The 24,646-nt window shown below is 37.9% G+C and overlaps 1 protein-coding gene across 1 annotated transcript in view; it reads right to left on the bottom strand.

The window, feature by feature from the left end:
* The window catches only part of LDLRAD4 (low density lipoprotein receptor class A domain containing 4), a 284,564-nt gene that overhangs the window by 215,791 nt on the left and 44,127 nt on the right, over positions 1-24,646 (bottom strand). The window contains exon 2 of the mRNA XM_034061144.1: positions 23,348-23,475. The gene's annotated coding sequence lies outside the window, so the exon portion shown is untranslated. The remainder of the gene's footprint in view (positions 1-23,347; positions 23,476-24,646) is intronic.

The raw sequence follows: 24,646 nt of genomic DNA, 5'->3' as shown, positions 1-24,646 counted from the left end.
AAACTGAATGACCCTGGCAATGGCTTTCCTAACTTAAATAAGCAACAACCACAGCACATAGAAACAACTGGTAAAGTATATGCTTGAAAGATGACCTCTCACCTATCCTTTAAACGTCTAGCAATGAAAACACTGGTTGAACAGAAGAACAAACATTACTTAAATACACTCATAAAAGCGGACTCAAAATGCTTTTCCTTTTTAAGTAAAAATCGAGAGAACAGACCATTCTGGTGAACCAGAACTTCTAAACTAACCAAGTGGGGTCAAGGAACAGTTCTTTGGGAAGAACCAAAAAAGGAAACAAAAGGAGGAAGAGAATTTCCTCTCTGCAGAGCTTTGCTTCAGCCTGCAGTCCTGTAACTGTAGCGATGAGATAAACCTTTTCCTCACTAAATAGGAAATGTTTCTTCCTTACAGCAGAAAAAAATGCACAGCAAATAATCTAGAATTCAGAGATGTAAGAAAGTTTGAAATCAAAATAGTCACAACAGACACATACTTTATAAACAATTCAGTCTATGACAAGAGGTTATCTATGAATACAGATGTCCAGCAAGACACTAAAAATAGGTGGCAAGTCTAAATGTATTGTGGTGCTGCTAAAAGTCCTTTGAAGACTTTATTTTTTTTTTTGGCTATACTAACACATGTAAATTTTACATATATAGGCTTTATGGGAAATGTTTAAGTGTAACCAGGTCCCAGATAAAATTGCAAGAGCATGACTATAGGCAAGTTACTTCAAATTATACTTTAGTTGCACATATTTTATTCATTAATGTTACATATACAAATGATACACCGCTCTCACGATACTTCATGATATTAAAACCTACCAGGAAAAAACACATAAGGTTTTAAATGGGAGGAGAGAAATGAGCATTACTGCAAAACGTAAGATAGGAAAAATAAATATAAGATTATAGTTGTATTTATAACTAAAAAATGTCCATCCACTCGAGAGAGGATAACTATTACCTTTGCATAGTAAATGGTCGTTATGTAACTACCAGCAATCGTTCCAAGAAGTGGAAGTGTTTTTCTCATTAGAAGGTAAAGACACAAAGTAAGACTGGAAATGAGAATAAGGCAATTCCCAGAATAGATAACACATTTTGGGGAATACCACAGTAGGCAAGGCTTGAAATCAGATAGCCATACTAACTCGCAGCGCCAGTTTTAAGGCTTTAAAGTTTTTAATATTTGCTCCTCTTTCCTGCTGTCTAAATTAAGACACTTTATCAGCCCTATTGATTTTACCAATTAAACTGTGTATTTTGAGATTACAAAGAACATCAGAACTTTTTAGAGTGGACTGCAGCCCCACAAGAGAAGGGTGCACTGGCTAACTTCAGTAGACGTGACCTTTAGAATGCAGTATTATTTGCCCTCTGCTTGTGGGTGCTTTGACACATTAGCACTTTGTGAGATCTCCAGGCAGTATCTTATCAGAAGGGCCCGTCCAGGCATGATGTGCACTTTCACAGTGCATTAGCATATCCAGAGGAGGAACACTGCAGAATGCAATGGCCTTTCCTTGCAGGGACAGACTTAAAAGTGTGGAACAACTTTACTGACATTCTCTCTGACATGCAGGAGCTCCTCCGCATATCCAGTATTCATCAGCATGTAAAACCTAGCACCGTATACTGAAGAAATTAATTTTCAGAGAAGCTTAACTATTACTACTTCAATCTTTGACCTGCTCACAGCCTTATATTCTGAGTTCATCATCTTAACTTTTTCCTTCCTACCTTGCACATTCAGAAAATACCAGTCTATATTCTACATACAAGCTGAATGCTGAAGTTTTAAAAGAAATCAAATGTATTTCACAACGTAAACTGAAACCCTTCTTCTCATCTTACATCTGTACTGACCAGAAATAACCCTGGTGAAGTCAGCCAGCACAGGTACTCAAAGGGAGAGAACCTGGTCCAAAGAGTAACATAACCCTTCACACACACACAACAGCAAAAGAAAGAGCCAATAAATAGACCTGAGGTCACACAGAAAGATGACAGAGCCGTCTGTAATAGATTTTTCCTCCTTAATCACTGACCAGTTTTGCACTCAATGCTTCTGGTGGTTACTGAGTCCTGGTTATCTGAGGAGGAGATTGCCCCATTGCACTTTCAAAGACATCTTGCCAACAAGGTAGGAGTGCTCGAGTCACAAACAGCAATCTACAGTTACTTCAAACCATTCTGTAGCACACTTGCCTGGAGTATAAAACTAGAAACAGGTATAGCTCATTATTATTAAAAACATTTCAACCTGCACAGAATGTAAGTTCTAAATTGCAGAAATGAAAAATTGTTTTTTCTCTTTCCTGTTCTATTAAACATAGCAAATGAGCCAATATTTGGGGTACAATCCACTTTCAAGCCCTTGTTGCTGCACACTTCTGCAGATGCTCCCCCCTGCCTTCATCAGTTTCTGAAACACACTGAAGGCACTCCTGAGAAAAAATCTGTTTTGTCTTCATTGGCACATTTTTGTCAGCTGTAAGACATAACACAGCTCACTGCTTTAAAAAGCAAAGACAAGGGGGACTCTTCACCTTCCAAGAAATTTAGTTTGGCAATTAGAATTTTGAAACCTGCTATTCCAGATCTGGATGTGACATTTTCAAGGATATCTCTTAGTAGAAACCCAAGAGTGTTTTTTCTAAATAGTAAATGCTAAGCAAGCCAGAAGAATTTCACCTTACAGAGGCAACACGGTCTAGCAGGAGGCATCCCTGCCCATGGCAGCGGGTTTGGAACTAGATGATCTGAAGGTTCTTTCCAACCCAAACCATTCTATGATTCCATGAATCAAACTGTACTGACTGTATCCAAAGCATAATAGCACTTCCCCAAGGACTCACAACAAGAATTTCCCTACTTAGTTTAACAGGTTTTATAACCAAGCATCCTATTATACAACACAACTTTACTTAAAAGGCATTTCCATCATAGTATGATAGATCTTACTCAACTCTCTAGTTATAAAGAATCATGTTTACATCTTAAAAATTTGGCTAATGTTACATAGAGTAACAAATGCTAACCTGTATACATCAATTTCAAAATAAATAGTGCAGGTTGATGTTTCATCTTCTTCGTTCTGCAATTTTGTCTTCAGGGTTTAGCACTAAGTGATGAAGAAGTTTATCTTGTATCTCATGCCACTAACACTGATCTATTCCCTCCCCAAAAACATCAACAAAAGGAGCTATGGGTCATTGAGCCAAAAAATTAAATGCTGAAATGTACATCCAACAACACTGCCCTTCGCTAGCAGATATCCTGTGGAAAGAAAAATATAAAACAAATACAACTCCAATGTCTAGCCAAAAGAAAACATTCAGAAAAGAACAAGGTGAAATTCAGTCCTGCTCTTCAGGACGAAAGGGATCTTGTTACAGCTTCAAATCTGTCATAGTGCCTGCCTGAGCGCAGCTAAAACATGGAGCAAATTTATGGCATTTTAACATGGTTGGCTGGGGGAAGGAAGAGGTTTCTCTGTGAGGTCAGGAAAAGGAAATTATTCGCTTTTTTTCTTCAGTTCTTCAATATGCATTCTCTCCTACTGATAATGTCACAGTTATTTTCCCTACAGAAAGATGACTAGCCAAAGCAGTACTAGACTGAGATTAGCCTGCACTATGAATGGGCACTTCAGTGGAAGGTTTGAATATAACAAAGGCAAATTCCAGTCCATATTTGAGCAGGAATTTTGCCCCTGATGAGCTTCAAGCTCCATACCTATGACAAACTAATGTAGTTTAAAGGAAAACATAGAATATTTGTAATTGAACTGTGTTTCACCCTACTACTGTTCTACTCCCCAAGCTCTTCGAGGAAAAAAAAAACACCAGAAAACCAAACAAAACCGAAAAAAAACAAGACAAAAAAAACCCCGAAACCCACTAATCAGATAACAGACCGCTTATTATACACCAAATGAAATTCATCCTGATTTTATCAAGGGAAAGAGACTGCACTGTAAAACTTAATGGTATTTTCTCGACTCTGTGACTGGAGGGTTCTCAGTTCAGCAGTTATCAATCTAGCAGCTCAAGTCAGAGCATCAAGAACAGGATGCCATCAACCTCACAGGGAAACAGGATTGGAAAATATTTTGGGGAAATATTGGGGGGAAAAAATAGCAACACTTATTAACTAAAGTGAAAACAGAAAGATCAAACATACACCACCATCCAGTTCATCCTTTTCTAAGCCCAGTAGGAATTTAAGACAATTCCTGCATATTGAATTGGACAAAGCTGTGAGCAACTTCGTCCTTGTTTGAAGCGGTTTTAAAATAATTGTTGTCAAACAAGTTGATAGCCTGAATGGCTGCAAGCACAGAACCACAAGTGTCTTGTAGTCACTGAAAGAGCTGAAAGACATTGTATGACATGTCAGGTAGCTACAGAGATGAACAGGAAAAACAGGCACAAATATTTGTAACTAAAACACACTCACTGAATAAATACCTAAGCCTGGAGTCTTCTCACTGTAACAGGATGAAGTAATGGTAATATTTATAATATATTAAAACAAAATTTTATAGTAATGCACCAAAGAACACCAGAGAACAACAACCAAGGAGTGATCAAAGAAAACATGTATAAACTCAGCATCATCTGAACAGTAATGATAAATAATGAATAAAAATTTCTGCTAGGCAATACTGCAAGATATCCTATCAAAGCTCTACTACTCATCCTGGAATACTTTTTATTCACTAGAAGGATAAACCCAGCACATAACACAGTAAAAGAGAAAGCAAATAATTCAAAATTTGAAATGAAAGAATCACCCCGTCTATTTTCCTAATTACTATTTCAGCTATTTAGTGCACTCAAATTCAGGCAGGAGGCAAGCAACTCTCACTGCCAGCCAACCAAGCTCATCAGATCTATAAATCCCTTTTTATTTGAATTCCCTTTCAAATACAAAGTGTATTTCCCCTAGTATGTAGTAATACAGAATGTGCTTCTACACAGTCTGCCTTTGATCTCCAAGTTTGACATGGATTCTTTAGTATATTAGTAGCATTTTAGAAAAAAACAGCTTTGAAAGATGAATCATCTTTCCAGAGAATTCCAACAGATACAAACTTGGACCTCCTCACTGACAAGACCGAGCTTTGGCTGCATTAAAATGAAAGCCAAACCTAGCATTTATATCCCATCAAGAGGGTGGAAATTGAGAAGGATGACTAGAAACAAGCTTCTGAATGTATGAAAGCCGCCCCAACACCACCAACAATCTCCTTTGTCACATTACTGCCAAACAGCTACACCCCCCTACAAAATCCCAGCCAGACTGGTCTCCTTTTACTAGAACTTTTCAGAGGACAAGATCTTTGGCAGCAGTCTATCAGAGCTCATACGGATACTTTAATTCTTCAAAAGAAATGGAGAAACAAAATCTTTTATGCAATTAGTAAACAGTTCAATATTAAACATTAATGCGCCATCAAAGACCTGATTATTCAGAATGTTTCTTTGTCAGTGCTTTGAAATTTGAAGCTCACTTTGCACTAAATGCGCGTATTTTAAGAAAGCAAACTGTTTAAAAGTCAGAAACTGAAGACTTACATGAAGCTGAATAATAAAAAAATTACATAAACATTCTTTTTTTTTATTTAAAGAAAAATCTCTCTTTGATTTCATCCCCAGCATTATAATTAACAATTTTAGAACAAATACCTCATGCTAAAACACAAACACTTCATCTTCCAAGGTTATTCCTCAGTGTCACATTTTTATAAATGCTGTTAATGTAAAACACTGTCAGTGCATGGCAAAGGCTGCTGTTATAACCTGGAACACTTCCCTAGCGAATGTGAGTTCAGCGAACCCCTAAGAACTTCCCAGCAGCTAGAGTTTAATAAAACAAGAGTCGTGCCCCGATGAGCAAGGTTTGATTTAAGAAAACAGGAACACACATGTGCAAGTGCTTCTTTGAGTGCTGGATCCAGTTAAAAAAAGAGAAAGAGAAATTGTTTGGAAAAGCAAACAAGTCAAAAGCACAGATGAAAACTTGAAAGCTGGCAACAGAATAAGTTTTTATAACAGAAGTAGTAGAATTAAAGCAAAAGGATTCAAATTTACCTATAAGAGCCTCCTCAGAACCATGAAACCTCTATTGATAATTTGTTGAGTGTACTCTAGCATTGCAATTTGTATTTAATTACGGTTCCACAGTTATTTCTTATTTAAGCTATAATGCTCTCCACACAGAATGCATCTCAGAAGGCTTATTGCATACCAAGGGATGAAAACCATGCTTCTTCAATCACCAGAAGAGCAGCAAAATATCCCATGCAGTCACTACTACATTACTGAAACGGCATTTTTAAATATTACTTTCATATACTCTGACTGAAATTCATGCATCACACAAAGTCAATGAAGAATTAATCAAAAGTTTAATTTGCATCTAGCGTCTAAGCCTGCAATAATAATCTAATATCACTGAAAATGTAATCAATTTCATAGGTGATAAACAAGGGGGCAAAGGGTAATATTATCATAAAAACACAGCAACCGCCATATTCAATCCTGTGAGATTCTTCAGATCCCTACAATACTAGACATGGTTTTCATAATAAAATAACGTTAGACAACAGCCACAACTGGATGCTCCAGAAACAAATTAAGACCCATCAGTGTGCACGCACATTTATAACAAAATTTCCCACTTCACTGACCTGTGCCTTAGACATTTGTTAAGCTTGAAGGACAAGGTTTTGAGGCCTTTTTGGCATTTTTGTGGTTACTGTTTGACATTTGGTTTGACATTACTGTTAATATTTCCTAATCCAATGAAATGTATTGTTTGTTAGTGAGGACAACATGACCCACACATCAGCACATATTGATTGATTGATGGCTTGGCTTCGCGAGCGAAGATTTGGGAAGGGTTTTAACCACGCTTACTACAACCATGACAGAAGACATACATTGTTCATATGAATGCATCCAACTGACAAGTTGCCCAAAATTAAAACAGCTGTCAACAACGATGAAAACTTCCAAATTGGGACAAACTCAAACGGCATTTTACAATTCCACAAAAATCCAATTTATTCCAAAGAACAATGCTAATGAATATGCACTGAAGAAATGGAACACAAAAACACCTCTCTGGAGCCCAGCTTGGAAGTGAAATACATCTTAAGGAATAGAGGCAAAAACAGAAAGCTAAACCCAAGAATGACTAAGGAAAGCATAAGGTCTCCTATCAAGGCAGGAAAAATATTCTCTGTCTTTAATCACCTTTCCCTCACAAGGCCACATCAATCCTTGCTGCTCCAAACCAAAACTCATTTTGAAGAGAACTGTGCTATCATTAAGCTGCAGTCAGTCAGGCTGTGCTTCACTACAAAGAGCACTGCATTTTTTAAAACTGCAATCAAAATACCAGGTCAAATTGTGAATTTTCCTTAGAATGGAGATCAACCTCATGAGGTCTTCACAAAGCCCCATAACCAAATAAGATAAAATCTAGAAGAGGGAAAAGAAGTAACTAGTTCATGAGACAATAATAAATTACTATTAGCACACTAATGACAGATCTAACATCTGATGGCTACAGGATTTCTGTTTTGTCCAAAACAGGAGTTCCCTGATCCGTAAGCCAAGCTGTATGGGAAAACCAGACAGTTTTGGTTGTCCCTAATGTGCACCTGTCACCATTAATAAGTAAAAATATATGGTGTCAAAATACCACAAATGCCACAACAAAGTTGTTCATGTGTAGGCAGTGAGGATCTAGTCATGTTGATACACGGACCCACCTGCATCTGGGAGGCCTCTTAATATCCCTAGAGAAGATGCCATCATGCCTCATGTTCAGGCTTCATGGATGGTCCTGGACAGGTCTAGTCCCTGTATCAGCTGCATGGCTGAGATGCTGTGAGAGGAGGTCTAAATGAAAGGAAAGCAGGGAAGATTTCCTCTTTTTTAAGAAAACTGAAGTCTTTGTAATATTTGCCTTCTAAACCTCAAAAATCTTACAGCTTAACAAAACTGCTGCTCCACTGTGGAACAGGTCTAAAGATGTCCAACCACTTGTGTAAAGATGTTTTTGCTGTTACGTTTTGGATGTTGGATGTAAACATGTGTTGATCTGAATTATCTTAGACAAAAAGGTAGACCAGCTTGCTAGAGTGAAGGAGCCTAAGTGGTACTGATTTTTTTCACATTTCAAATGCAAATTATTTATTCAACTACACAATGCCAAGTCAAAAAGACCCTGCAAAACACATTCCCACAGCTCGCTTTTGTAAGTACAGAATGAAGCAACTAAATTAAAATGCAACCTAAAAATGTAATTTTCCTAATGCTGCAGGAAAATAAAATAAATACAAGGTCATTTGCATAACAAATACAAAACAGTATCAAAAAGCTATCGTTTCTTCTTTCAACCTACAAGTCCTTTTCTTTGCTTCCATGAACATCATAGAAACACGCACATAATTCTAAATCAGTTATAAAGTGCTAAAAACTTCCTTCACCAGGACAGTCTCTTTAATTTTGATAAATTATTATGAAAACATTGAAGAAGCAATGACAACGTACATAGGAATTGTTCTTACCTCTTTTTTTTTGCTTTTATATTAAGTTTATTACGTCAATTGATGTAGCAACAGTAAATATATATATGTTTAAATGCTTATTTAAAAAAAAGAAAAAGAAAAAGACAGGCAGCCTCGTGTCCAGAAATTATGAAGGAAAAAAGAAACTTCTGTTATGTATGAGGGAAAACTTGGCTGCAGTCTCTTAACTTACACCTGCAATAAAGAATAGAGAGGAGGGAACAGAAACACCCCATGCTACCACAGCTTATCTGCAGTTATTATACAACCATTGCTTTATAAGCAAATAAAATGCATTTCCAAAGACAGAACAAAAGGACCCTAACTTTATAAAAGTTACTAAACACAGTGAGGTAGTTAAACTTCATGGCATCATGCATGTTCTGTATGTAGACCTTGCTCTTTTTCTCCCCCCCCCAGAAGACATTGAAATGCGTGGATATGAATCAATAAATCAGTTTTTATACATATTTTCTGAGTATCAAATACTCAAGAGAGCACACGATTTGCTGAGCTGACTGCAGGAAATGTTTTTTTCAGCCATGCATATTCAAATTGCTGCTTTCTCTATGAACATTAAGGGAAGTGTTGATGCTTCTAAGACTTTGATACAAAAAACCATGAGCTGAGTTAGTAGCAGCAAAAAAACAGAGGTTTGGTTGGCACCAGAAACTTCAATGTGAATTTGATTTTTCGAGATGATCCTTTGTTAAGAGCAAATTTCAGTTTTGCAATCCAGCAGTGAACATCAGACCTCATACCAAATTTAGGGGATAAACTTTGTAGCATTGTTGAACAACATCTGTCTTCTGTAATGATGATGCCCTGTGCTTTTACGATTTATACTAATTAAACTAGAAAAGGTCACACAATTGAAAATGTTCACAATTTGGGCAAAATCTTTCCCATCTGTCATTAATCTCTTATACACAGTAACTGTCACTTTTACAGAGTGTCTCTGTCAGCTCGCTCATGACTATATACAAGAAGCTTCAGCCTTTATGCTCTGGAAGAGTTCACAAACTTTGGTTTGCAAAACTCTGCGAGACAGAGCCACAAAAAAGAAGAAGAGGAAGCAAAACCTGGCACTCCTCAGGACTTCTCTATCATCTGTTCAGGAAACCATTTCTCTGTAGTTTAAAGAACTCCTTCAAATTCAACTTAAGGATTTTAGTATTGAATTTCTGGAAGAAAATTGCTTATAGTTTTACAGCTAGGAAGGAGACAGCAAAGACCACTTTGGCTCTAATCCCAACCTTACAAAATTAGCCACAGTGTGACCTGGGGCAAGACAGCTTTTATGCCTCTGTTTCCTAACAGGTTATCTAGTAACACTGTTAGTCCCCAATTTTTGACACCTGAAGACCCTGTACAGATGTCCACTTCTTTCTCTTCCTGTATCATGCTTTGAAAAAAATGGGACCAGAAAACATTTCCTATGTCTTCAGACTCTGAGCTAAAAGGCCCTTAATATACCTCTGCATTTACAAAGAATTGATGAGAGTCTGATCTGCCTTTAGTTCAGTAAGGAATCTGAAAGCATGTTGAGTCTCAGCCTTACATTCTGAAGTCTTTCCTGAATCTGAATAATACTCCAAGCATAACCTAGAAATCTGTTCCCTCTCTCTGAATCATTTCTCCTCCAACTTTTCTTATTATGTGGAAAACTTTTATTTCCCCAAAGTCTGCTCCCTCTCAGGTATTTAACAGGTAATTTAAAAGAAATAAAAGGATGAGGAGAAAAAGGCTCCTACCCTTCACATCACAGTGGACTGCACAGGATCAGCACGAAAGCCTGCATTGCAGCACAATGCTATCAAACCTTTGGGCCCTTCAAAGGCTGCAGTATTGCCTTCCTATCACTGGAGGAGGCGAGAGCTTCAAAGAAAAATTAAAACTCACACAACCTAACTAGTCTGAGAACAGTGGGCTTAAGAGTAAGAGCTCAATCAGCAAAGACACTGACAGAGCACATGAAAATAAAATGCTTTCAGAACCTTTCACAATCTATTTCTGGATCAAGATCTCAGCTTCGGATGGTTTTCTGCCACTTTGAACTACACCTTAATGTAGCTACCTCTTCAAATAGTACTCAATACATCAGACACAAAAAAACCTACAGAAGGAATCAGGAAAAACCCCACAACTACATATGTACCAAAGCACACATTGTTGCCATTCAGCCCCAATACAGGAATTTTTCCCCATGAAAACAAACTTATTTACAGAACTCTTATCAGCCCCACAACATAATTGAGAACACCACAATCCACAGTCTAGCATCCTGCATAAGGAAACCATACCCACAAGTGAAGGAACTAAGAGACATACAACAGTATATAACACAAATCTCTAATAAACTCACTTCCAAGACAGTCATGAGTTCTCTCCCAATAAAACCTCGCAATCAGACTGCAACTACATTCAATTTCCCTTGTGACATGCAGGCTTTCAGGATATATTCCTCTTTTATTCTGATCCTCATCTTTTTCTTTTTCCATTAGGACAGTACAGATAGCAAAGGCTAAAAGGAAGTGTGTATGAGCCAAATGAATTTTCAGTCTAAAAACAACTGGTACAAAATGAACTTCAGAACTGCAAGTCAAGAGGAAGTTGAGCAAATTCAGTGTTTGACCATCTTCAGAAAATAGAGCATAAGCCTTCCTGTGGGAAAGCTTCTCCATAGTAACTAAAACAGCAATCTGAGCATTGACTCCCTGTCAAAAATACCCTCAACATAAAAACAGAGCACAAAAGCCTCTCAAAAGCAGAGATTTCAATGACCCAAAAAGAGGACCAGAGAAAGCTCCACTAAGCACACACAACTTCTCTGCCACTGATCCATTTTACTAGAAAAGGAATGACAGACAGAAATATTAAAAAAGATTAAACACCTATTTAATATGTATCAAAATAACATCGTTATGGAAATTAATAAATTGATGGTAGTGATTCTCCAACAAGAGGTAGGATCAATAGAGCTGACCCTCAGCATTACAATTAGGGATCAGAGCACTCTCCATCCCTTAAAACTCTGCTAGGCTTTAAAAACTGATCTGAAATTTTTCATTCCAAGTCTCTGCCCTAAGTCTTGATTTGTAAAGTATTTTAATTTCAGTCAGAACAACTCTGCTGTGTGGAGGACATAATAAAGTATCTTGTTTGGCCCTTGTTAAAAAGACAGACTTATAAAAGGAAGGTTTTAAAGACTGATGCATCTAAGAAAGGGTCTGGGGTAGTTTGGGGTAAGGAAAATACCTTCTGTGACCCTCAGGATAACTTCGGAATATAGCTTTGAAAAAAACTGCTCATGTTCTTTAAAATGTACACTTTTGCAGCTGAGGTCTCAAAGGGTCTGGTCTGACAACGCATCCTTTCCGTCCCACCTCATGAGGAAATACCTCTGAAGAAACACACTGCAGCACAGAGAGCAAAGTAGTCAAAGAAAGAAAGGAGAAATCCCAGCTATGGCTTCCTCCTGTAATAGTCAGGACAAGGTAACTCAGAACATGTAATTTTACAAATAGTAAGGAATCTGTTTCTTAAAGAAGAGGGGAAAACACGACTGGTGGAGTGTTTCTAACACTGTAGGGCAAAATTAAGCGTGGGAAGAGTGCCATACCCTTTATCAAGGTGCAACACTTCAGTGCATCTCTACCAAGAGTCATCACATTGTGCTTAGTTTTTCTTAGAAGTCACAGTATCTGAGAAACACTGTATACATGTCAGTCACCAACCCACCACGGGAATAAAAGGCATAGTCACTACCATTAATTCTGACGCATCATACAGAAGACTATATAACAACAAGGATGCTGGGGAGAAAGTAAATTTACTGTATCTCCAACTTTCCTTTGCCTCCATTGGACGGGGAATCGATGAGTATGAAAAACATTACTATAATTTTCCCTATCATAAAAACCACAAAGTGCTGTCACAGTAAATGATAAGCACAAATGGACTATAGACAAGGACACTGCTATAAAGCTGGTGCTGTGAAAATTGCATCATTTCTTTCTGTTAAATATTTTGTGTATTATAGCAAGTTTCCCTAATAACATGCAGCTGAGATTCCTACAGCTCCATTATGACAGCTTACTAAATCAGTAGAGAAAAAAACTGAGATTTTCCTATGGCATTAAAAATTATAGGTGGAAAAAAACCATTTGAACCTGAAAAAGAGTAAATTTAAACCAATGTTGCATCATAACGTAAACCATACTTAAAGTACAAGGAATAACACTTAATATTCATTCGTGAAGCTCACTGAAAGATAAAATAGGTGCTCATAAATTAGGTATCTCCTGAAAAATCAGGTATTTTTATCCAAAACTCTGGGGGATAATGTGAAGAGAAATTCTTTCCATTTATTATGAAATCAAAAAACCCCCAAACACCACCACAAACCACTGTATCTTCCCCAAGCACATTAAATGCAATCTTGAAACGCCTGTCCAACCTTCACAATATTGCTACATAAAATTTTCCCACAATTTTTTTCTTACTTTCAAGTAATTTTTCAACTGATTTCATTTTAAAACTTACTAATTGAAAACATTAGAGGAGCCAAGAAAGCAATGTGATGCAGCATAAAATCATGCAAAAACAATTAAACTGAATGCAACTGTCAACACATTCATTCTGTGAAAAATAGTGCTCCCCACACCAAGTATCTACAAAATAAAATCATGACGAATTCTCCTTAAAAATCTCTGATCTTTTCTTGCTCTCTAGAATTTGAAATAATTATCCTTAATGTTGAAATAGTTCATTTTTGTGAGGCTGGTTTCAGTTACAGGATGGCAACTGTGTGGCAATGGCTTCTCTTTTTGTTGTTTTCCATTTCTAAACATATGCTTTGATCCCCTTGGTCTTGCTGGTAGAGCAGTCGCCTCACACACACAGTCTCTCTTTGAAGCCTTCCAGCAGTGCCAAGAAAGAAGCAGGCTGTGGCAGCAGGCTCAGTGTTCTCCGGTTATGCAACAGATTAGATCATTATCAACAAAACTGGATGCCTCCAGCAGAGAACAGAAATGGGGAATTTGAGAGCAAGTTTTTCTTTACTTTTTGAAGGATGGCTGCTTGGTCAGTTTGAAGAGAGGAAAAAGCTACCTGGAATTAATAGGTGGTCATATCAGAGAAGATTACTCTTGGACGAAAAGCTCTATAAGGAATATTACTGTCACATTTATAGTTCTGTTCTGTTCCTTCCTTGGCAGGAAAGTTTTCCCATTTGTTGTGTAATAGGAAAGAAATATTTGGCTCAAACTGATGCCAATAATTTAAGAAGCCTGGTTTAGCCACATAAAACTCAAGCTAATTTCATACCCTATAGATGAATGCCAACAGGATGTAGGAGAAGAGTCTGGGTTCTCATATACCTGCAGAGAGAATCTGTGCATCTTACTTATGATACGTTTGTTTGCCCATAATCTGTGTATATAGATATCCTACACATCTGTCGCATTTCTCTTTTCTCTAGTTGCTCCAACAACTTTTACATCATCAGTTCTTCAAGCTGGCTTTTAAAGCTGCTTCAGTTTAGGATTCCACTTCAGTTAAAGTATCTACTAATCAGTAGAAGATACGGATTTTAAGTCTTAATATACAGAAGAAAAACACATACTTTAATTTCTTAAGGAAATGCTTTGTAAGCTTCATCACCTCACAGATCCATTTGTGTTTTCCTTACAGATAACTGGGGAAGATGCTTTATGGTGCATGAAACAAAACTCTTGAGTCAAGTTCTGACAATGAATGTATAGTGAGATTACATAATACCAAACAGATTATTTATTGTATATATGTAAGACTTCAGACACTGAGGCTAACAAATGTAGGCAAATATAAACAACTGGTGGCTTTGAGAAGCCTAACTCAAAAGCTTTTATAGTTTCTACAGAAGACATTAAGAGTAGTTAGATCTTGGACACAAGAAAAAAGTCCAGAACAGTTTTATACAGAAAAAGCTATATGGTTGCTTTTAATAAGAGCAACTATTTTTATAGTGCTTTAAAGGGTTAACTTTAGATTATTACAAATTTGTAAACTTAGAAAGCACTACTGAAGTTGTTGTTTGCTTTTCAAGCTTCCATAAAATCAGCACTGAAAAATATTGCCTGTGGTTATACTACAACAGAAAGATGACATTAAAAATAATTAATTTAATCCAATAATAATTCAATTAAAAATGATTATTAAGTATGCCAGAAGTTACATGACCAGTCTAATTTGTTTACAAATGCATATTGTCATTAAATAGTGAGATCTTATGGCTTAAAGAAGATCTAGAAATTAAAAGCTCTGTGTTTGGGGCTTTACTTGCAGGAGGTATTTTCCAGGCATGAGTTATTTTTTTATACCATATGCATCTGGAAACAAGGCAAAGGAAATATGGGCATACTGATGAGCTCTTGGGACCTCCTTGCTACAATCCTTATTTGATACTGGCACTTAAGAATCAGAAATCCACATTCTACTGTCTCTCTTATGCAATTGTACAGTACTTTAATTGTATGATGTGACTCTTTAGAAGCACAGACCTATATAAAAATCAGGTATTTAGCTGGGCTGTCTTCATCTCTAGCTTTATTCAACAGTCAATAATAATTAAAAACTACACATGAAAAAAATAATTGGCATTTCCCCCAAATCATGCCAGAAGAAGAATCACTGATGAGTCAAGTTAGTTTGCAAATGGGGCACAAAGTATGATTCATAAGTCATTGCTTCAGGTTTAATTCTCGAGAGATAAAAAATTCCATCAATAACACAAGATGAAAACTCAAACTCTGATTTTCATTGCAAAACTAGAAGATTAAATTAACTACATCTTCTCAGTTCCGAATATTTCTGTTATGTTCACAACAAGGGTTTAAAGCCATGACCAGTAACCTTCAGCCATCTTGCAGAGAATACTGAGCATGCTGGACCACATTCCTAAGTTGTCTTTTACACAGCTGCAAGGCACAAGCTCTAGTGTCCACAGTGGGGGCAAAGGGAATGGGATCCTTCTGAAAGAGACCACAATGAAAGACTCACTAAGCTGCAACTCAGTCACTGCCAGCACCTTCAATAACACAATTTATAAAGGCAGCTGCTGAATTTGCTTCTTTGTTCAAATGTAATGTTTAGATATACTAGACTACAATCTAAAAAATGAATCTTACTCCAGTGAGATGATGGCAGCGGAACCAATGGGTGCAAGAAAGATCACCACTGCTCCTTTCAGACAGCAGCTCAATTCTCAGCACATCAAAAATTACCTCTGTGCCTCAGCTTTGACAGCAAATCAGGTTTGCAAGTGCATTCCTCTCCTTTGCCCTTCATATTTATCTCATTTCTTTCTTTACAACCCCCACCCAAAAAACGAGAGGCTCTGTGAAGCTTCCAGTTTGAGCCATAAGGACATTTATCACAAGATTATTTTTAATATTTAAAGTACAGTAGAACAATTACAGAAGTTTAAAACTATAGAGAAACTAAAATAATGATTATGGGGCCCTTTTCTTTAAGGAGCTTATTAATAATAAAGTAATAGCATCTTAAAAGAAAACCCTGCTTTAAAACCCTGTATGACCTTGCTGTTCTGTCACATACCTCAAGCTGTTCACCGAGAGAAACATAATGCAATGCCCATTTTCCCACATCTCCTGTCAGGGGTCAAATGACAGCTCTGACATTGCAAACGGACTGGCAAAATATTTTATTTCTCCTTATCCCCAGTTATGAAAAATTGGAGAAATTAAAAAAAAAAAATTAAATAGCCATGCTGCTGTTGGACATTTCACAATTTAATTACACATTCACACTGTACTGCAAAACCGTGCAACAAGACTGAACTCCTAAAAGGTAGCTGGGTTTAATATGTATGCTACTTCGCCTACATTCTCAGTTAACACGCCTTTAAAGAAATATTATCAAAGATACTCCAACAGATGCAATCTGAAACCAGAGCAAGTGAGCATGACCTTAGGTTATCCCATCATATTTGGTAACATTTCTTCTTTAGCATTTTAAAATCATCAGAACAGTAAGCACTAAATGGACACCACTGAATACACATGCTTTGATGAAGGCTAACAAAAATTACTCAAATGAGTGTCTTTTGTTTTACGTGCTCATTTACATTCCCCTCAGGAATAATGTATTACCAATGTCACTGCTATGAACAAGCAAGTGACATATCAATAACAATCATTTATTAATAAATACTTCACTCCTCCCATGAAGTTAATCTTCATATGCACCTGTACGGCAGAAAATTATTAGCCAGTATTTCCCATGGGGAAGCTGAAGTCATGTTATAGACTGTCCTAGACCACGCACTGATACAGGTGTCAAAGCCATAAGTAACAAACTGTAAGAAACCCTGCCTCCAATCTTACTTCCTGATCACTGAATTTTGTCCATCTAATAAGAAGAAAATTATTTGGATGATGATTTTTTATCATAACTGAAATGGAAAACTAATGCTTATTAAAAGCTCTTAGAAGCTTAAAGGTATTTTTGCCATTAAAAGGGAAACACAAAAACCCCTAATTTGTCAACTAGTTTCCCCTTCGTCTTCCAAGGATATGTGGGTGATAACTGTTACAGAGCTACTGATCCCTGTGATTAACACAGGCCTTTATTTGCAATAAATCTTTATATGGGACTTGAGAATGTTTTCTCTGTCTAAATGTGTTGATTTCTCTTTACCTGGTTCCTAATCCTCCAATACTCCCCTTCGTGTGACTGTGACCTGAATGCTTATGAGGAGATAGTACCACTGTTGCCATGCCAAGAAAACCAAGATAAATACAAAGAGTTTAAAAAGAAAAGAACACGAAGAAGTAAGATGTTTGCTGCACAACACAGATTTGTTGATCATTTCCCCAGTCTGCTTTTAATAAAATTAATACAACAATGAGTACATGAAATGCTAGAGTTCAGTGGTCATCACCGGAAAGGAAAATCTCTTGTGACACTCTCAAGTTGCAGGTGCATTACAAAAAATAGGATTCTATCTATATGTTAAAATGCATATTTCCAGCATGTCTGAATTAGCACAGTCAAAGCTGACTAGGACACTGACTTGGAGAGCTCCCTTTAAAACTACTAGGAAGTGTATGGATAAATCTCTAACCAAGCCTTCCTATCTCCACACATGAGTTAAAGAAAAACTGAGGATGCAAATCTTGCAACACTTCAAGTGCTCTGGATTCTTACTCGTTCAGAATTAAACAACCCAACGCTACTGCCTGCAGCAAAGCCCTCTTGCCATCACCCGCAAGCCAGGAGGTGAGAACCTGAGAAACACTGAAGGTCTAATAAATTTTTCAAAATTGGCTCTGAGTCTGCCCACAGATTTGAATGAGTTCAGGGTTTGTGCAGGCTTCTTCAATCTCAGCTGTCGGCTGCTTGCTCGAGCTGAACATACCGATGCAGCACGCAGCAGCCCACTGCAAGAACAGTGCTGTGAATGCTTCAAAACCAACTTCAGCGTCTGAAGAGTTCTTTCCTCAAGTTCCTTAAGATGAAAGGAAATTAACAGGACAAATTGTGGTGAGCATGGACAAGGCAACTCTTCTGTATTAGTGAACCCAAGAACACACTTTTTCATTTCTCAGCTGACTGAAGACCAGCTTCTACTAGTACAGCTGTTTCTTCCTACAGGTCACACTCATTTCCACTGTCTCTCTAAACATAAGAAAACAATGTGCAATACTGCAAGTGCTGCAGGCCTCTTATACCACAGCATAGACACACAAAACACTGTTCATTTCCACCATGAATTTCCAACTTAAAGTAGCATCACAGAATCATAGAATAGTTAGGGTTGGAAAGGGCCTTAAGAACATCTAGTTCCAACCCCCCTGCCATGGGCAGGGACACCTCACACTCAACAATGTCACCCAAGGCTTTATCCAGTCTGGCCTTGAACACTGCCAGGGATGGAGCATTCACAAGCTTCCTTGGGCAACCCATTCCAGTACCTCACCACCCTCACAGTAAAGAATTTCTTCCTTAGATCCAATCTAAACCTCCTCTCTTTAAGTTTCAACCCATTACCCCTTGTCCTGTCACTACAGACCCTAATGAATAGTCCCTCCCCAGCATCCCTATAGGCCCCCATCAGATACTGGAAGGCTGCTATGAGGTCTCCACGCAGCCTTCTCTTCTGCAGGCTCAACAGCCCCAACTTTCTCAGCCTGTCTTCATACAGGAGGTGCTCCAGTCCCCTGATCATCCTCGTGGCCCTCCTCTGGACTTGTTCCAACAGTACCATGTCCTTTTTATGTTGAGGACACCAGAACTGCACACAATACTTCAAGTAAGGTCTGACAAGGAGAGCAGAAATCATCGCAAAGTCTGAACACAGATCTCATAGCACATTCTTCTGTAAGAATTGGGCCAATACAAATGTTAATAAAATCAAAGAAATAGGACCTGGAATCGTAATAGAATCATATAGGCTATGAAAATCATAGAAGCAAATGTCAATCCAACACACACTTGCAACAAAAGATTAAATTAATGTCTTCCATATATCCAAACAAGCAACAGGTAACATATTCCCCTATAAAAATACTTATTGTGAACCTGGAAGCAAGATTAAACAGAAAATACAGGATGAACCCTTCATGCAGTGTTCCGAATCACTTGCCTTCGGAATCCTCACCTTGTTTTGTGGGGAGTTCCACTGAGCACAACGGGAATATTCTTGCACACTTTGCGCAATAGAGTTTACAGGATCAAAACTCAATTGCTGGCTCATTATTTTACTTGTGCTAAGGAACCATTCCAAACCAAAGAGCAGTGCTTAAGACAGCAACACATAGTTTCAATATTAATCAAATGCATACCAATTTTAAGCAATGGAATTTTCCACTTAACTGAATTACAAAGGTCACCAAAGTTCTGCTCTAGCCCTTCAGCGGATCATCTAGATGTGTTATTGCCTCTCTACTTGTCAGTAGTGACAGGCAGGTAACTACCAGTTAAAAAAGTCACTATAATGCAACTCAAGAAAGTCACTATCACAGAACTCAAGACCTAAATGCTTCTTAGAAAAACACACATTTCCAGAATGAAAATAAAATCATGTATATTGTTGATGACAGTACAAATAAATAAAACAATCTAGGAAATAAAAATAAGCAAAGCAACCCAGCAAGTCCATGCTTTTCTGTTCTAAATATAACATTTTTCCATAAAGAGGTATGTTTGCTCATATATGAGAAATGGGAATGAAGGTGGACATCCCTCCCACTTCTACTGTGTAACATAGTGGTACCCAATCCAGAGTGCACAACAAAATAGGATCCAACAAACCTCCTAAAAGAGATGTTCTTGAATCTCACATTTGTTCCCCAGTCACAGCAGTCAAAATCAGTATTACATTCTAAACAAAACATTATTTGATGCTTGTGAGTATATACAACATTTCAAAGGTGGTACAAAGACTGTGTGTCACTATCTTTTAAGTTCTTTCTTTAAAAAGCTACTTCTTCAACTTTTCTGTAATACTTCTTACTATGTAGATACTCGACTCAGCAGTATCTGAGATGACTGATACTCTGAGATCTAAAAGCTTCTTCAAGATCTTGGTTGATTGATTGATGATAGATCTTCTTCAAGATCTAAATGCTTCTTGAAGAAACAAGAGCAAACCAACCACATACACACACACACAAATTTACAAGATGTATGTGTCTGTGATGTTCTATTTTCATTTAGAATTCCTGAAATTTGAGCAATCCACTGTAAGAAAGGAAACCACCTTTAACAACAAGGATTTCATCTACGCAGAATCCTCCCTGAGGGTCTCCAGAGAACAGGTCAACCTAGTGCGTCACGAAACAAGACTCCAGTCCACAGAAGCAAGCACAAGCTAGATTGGAAGAGTTAAATAAAGCTGCTAAAATTCAGCAGCATTGCAAGCTATTCCAGACTATGGTTACTATAACCTACACTGGGTGTCCTCTGCATAAGCACCAGTGTGACTTTGTGGACTGCTGAGACTCAGTCTGTTGCAACTGGCATAAGTTGCCACAGGCGAGTAATCACAAGAAACTGACCTTGGCAAAAGCACATTTTACACTTCACTGCTGTTCAACTGTGTTATACTAAAGAGAGAGCAAGTGAGCAGAAGCAGAAGGGGGAGGGAGAGAGAACAAAGGGGGACAGACAGCATAAAAGTAATTGCAGCCATTTTCAGCTTTACCTGCATTTAAGATTTTAACAGAGATGCATCTCCTCTAGCACACATCGTGACCTACATGGGGATACATCCCATTTTTTAACCATTGGGGTCTGAGTTTTTGGGGGAGAAGGAGAGGAAGAAAGTAGGAAGATTAAGTACCAAATTAAAAATTGATACCTGAAAAATCTCTCAACAAGATGGGGGGAGTATAGAAGATATAGAAGACAATTACAACTTTACAGTTTCCTACCAGTGGATTACTGAATAAATTAGGATTTTTAAATTGGTTTTTCCTCCTGCTTGGATATACTTATTAAGAGTATGTTTTGGAATCCACTGCAACAAGTAAAGACAAGATGTAATCCATGAGGTGTGCAGCCAGGTATCTTAGACCTAATTCTTAAAGTGTCAGCTCAACCTTAACTTCAGTGTCTCTCTCAACAGCCTGGCAGAAATCCACATGAGCTAGTATGGCAGAATTCCCACCACGGCACACACAGTCGAACCCGTCCTTTCTTAACCATCTTTGATCTCCCTTGATTTGAATCAGTTATCTTTTGTCAAATTTTCTTATTTTCTGCATTAGAGTTCTTTGGGATTGATTACCCTATCTCCAAAGAAACAGGAGCTGGCAGAGAAAGATGGCACAGGATCCCATCATTAGCTCTATCCCACATCCTGCCCATATCTCATAGCAAGTCTAACACAAGGATCTAACCTTGTGGGTATGCTAGGTTTCCAAGATATTTGGTATTTGGATGAGTTCCAAAATACCCAAGGGCTCTCCACTTGGGAAATAGACAAGGTATGCAAGTCTAGGCAAATTAAAATTAGTTTACATGCATTTTATACCTCTGTTTCCTTACCGCTCTTAGGTCAGTGACCTAAGGGTCAGAGCCTTCCAAAAAAATCCTTATCATATGCAGCTTCTTTTCCAAATCCTGAAGGCCGCTTCTCCCCTGTGTAATGTCTTCATACCTCATCTGGTTCCACAATTAACCCAAAAACCCGGCTACAAAAGCCAGCCTTTGTTCTTCTCAAACATCCAAACCTTTCACATCCCCATCTTCATACAATCTCCATTCTTCTATTACAACTCCCCTTTCTCCATTTCAGTCCTCCAAGTGTCATTACTACCAGTAGGCTGAAGTGGTTTTTTTTGGACACAGCCACGTTATTACCTTGAACCACTCCCATCTGACAGAGACCCATCATGGTTTAATGACCTCCACTGTCACTGGCCAGGGAGATACAAGACTCAGCCCTGACAGCAGATGGCTGATTCACACACACTGATGTTCAGCGTTTCAACAATGATATGATCACACTTAGCCTATAAATTATAAAAGCAGCAGTTCTGTGAAGCATGACTTAAAATTTCAAGGGACTGAAGTATTTCCAAGTCTGAACTTCAGATCTGGGTCAAAAAGGTGTCAGCTGTGTATCTGCAGAATTTTAATCATCTCACCAGATTGCAGCTCTCTTTCTCACAAATAAACGATGTTTGGAAGGCCCACAGGCATGCTTCGTGACAGCAAAGCAGGACTCTGTCACAGGGGGCTGCATGGGTCACCAAAACACTCAACTCCTGTGCTGTGTGTATGTAACTCTTGTAGGGTCTAGACACAGAGTAAGCTGATGTCTGTCGTATTTTGCTGACTGTGCATTTGGGCACAAAATTTAATTAGTAACATTTTTGTTAACTAAGTCCTATAATAATTAGTTATAGGAGAAGGAAAAAAAAAGAAATAAAACCAAAACAGTGCACTAATTTTGCCATGATTACTGTAGGCCTTCAGGTTTGGCTACAATACAGTCACCATTTCTTACAATGGAGCACAGTAAAAGAAAGAAAAGTGTGACAAGAAAATATGTACCTGAAAAATACTCACATCCCCAGGAAGAGTGAATGTTTACTTTTACTAGCTCCTTGTATTACACAAAAGCACCTTTGGCTAAAAGCAAGAATTTGACATCTCTTGCTTCTTCGATGCATATCCTAAACAACAGGTTATTGAATTAGTCTCTTCGCAGTCCCCTGTCTCTCTTATACCACACCATATTTTGAAAGTATGTGTCACTCAGTGCTGAGTAAGCCATTTGACTTTCTAGTTCAGTGGCTAGGAACCCATTTTCAAGTAATTTTTCTCATTAGGCAGAATAGAAACATTAACTGGGTCTTCTGCATCCAGGCAAATAATTACCAACATCCTGAATACTCTGGGCATCTCACTTCTCTCCCTCTCTTCTTTCCCCACCTTTTTCACCTGAGAGAATTCCTTTAAACCAACATATTTCCATAAAAACTACCAGAGCTAGTAAAGCAAAATCTTCCAACATCTAAAATTTACTAGTAAGGGTTAGCTATAGCTATCTATAAGGATATATATCCACACACATACATCCACACATACATGTATATAATTGCTGTAAAATACGAATCGAAACCACCATGGTGTTGTGGTGTGGTATGGCTTAAATGTTACTGGCACATAATTAATTTGACCAAAGTATTCCTCTACTTGCGAAAGATCTGTTTGTTTGAATTACATTTACCTTTCCAGAAGTGATTCAGAAAGAAGTCTTCTCTAGTTTAAACTCATCCAATACAACATAATGATTTCCTTGAAGTCCAGAGTCAAGAGATTCTTCCTTTCCTTCCAGTTGTGAATAGTGAGTGTGATCTACAAGAAAAAGAAAGCAGGAAAAGTTTGGCAAGCTCTCAGGGAGTCAGTATTTTCAAAATCCTTACAGAACAAGGCCCTGACTCCAGAAGATCAATCCATCAATCAATCAACCAATCACTGCTTGCTTTCCAGAAAGAATTCAGTGCAGATTTTGTACTGCACCAGGTATCTCAACAAGCCACACTAAGGATCCATTTTTCCATGTCCCTCTCCTCCCAGTCTTCAACACAAAGATACTAAAAGCAAAAGGCCTGATGTTCTTCTGCTTCTTTTTTTAAAGAATCGGAACACACAGTTTGCATTTTCTGCTATAAATTTTAATTTAGCATGAGGGAATTTGTAATTTTTTGTCTGAATGTACCGAAGAGAAATGTTAGTTTCTGTGCTGTGAAATACCAACACACTTCACAAAACCAATAGCAACCCCTGAAACATAAGTAAAACCATGAAAAACATAAACCTCCTTTCTCCTACTAGACACTCGAATTAATCAGCAGCTATTGGTGGATAACGTAAGTATTCAACAGCTTTGTCATATAAACGTATTTTAGTCTAGAAACTGCTGTGAAGAGTTCAGCAAACCTTATTCTCTGCTAACTCTGGGAATTCCATTTTTCTAGGGAGCATCACTCCTGTTGGATAGCATGTTGAACATGCAATTTTGCAGCTACTCATGCTGTATACCAGCTCAGTCTTTCTAGCTCTTTCAGTAACAGCAAGCAAACTCACAAAAGCTTTGCCTCAGATTTCACAGGCATGTGTGTGCCTGCCTCTCAGTACCCAGGCCGCCGTGCCAATATGTAGGATTAAACTTTTTCCAAGGTTGAATAAGCCACCATCTGTCTATCTTGTGTGGTGCTGTGCGCCATCCAGGAGACTTGTCCCTTAGAGCATGTTTCTACCATATGTCACTCCTGAGCGATCAGTTATGCCAAGACATTTGGGAAAAAATGACTAAGTCGAGCTGGAAAACCCTTTCCGAATTCCAGAGGAGGTTTGCCAAGTCTGTATTTGCAAATAACTTTGCATCCACCAATTTTTGCATGCATTGTATTCAACAATAAATGACCTTTATCCAAATGGACAAAGCAATTATTTGGATTACCTGCGCTCTCTTGTCCAGAACTCATGTACTTTCTGATAAGCCAAGAGATTCATGACGCATCTT

This window comes from Melopsittacus undulatus, chromosome 1 (genome assembly GCF_012275295.1).
Source record: "Melopsittacus undulatus isolate bMelUnd1 chromosome 1, bMelUnd1.mat.Z, whole genome shotgun sequence".
Lineage (NCBI taxonomy): Eukaryota > Metazoa > Chordata > Aves > Psittaciformes > Psittaculidae > Melopsittacus > Melopsittacus undulatus.
The sequence above is the reverse complement of the archived record's forward strand: the minus strand, read 5'-3'. Positions and strand labels throughout refer to the sequence as shown.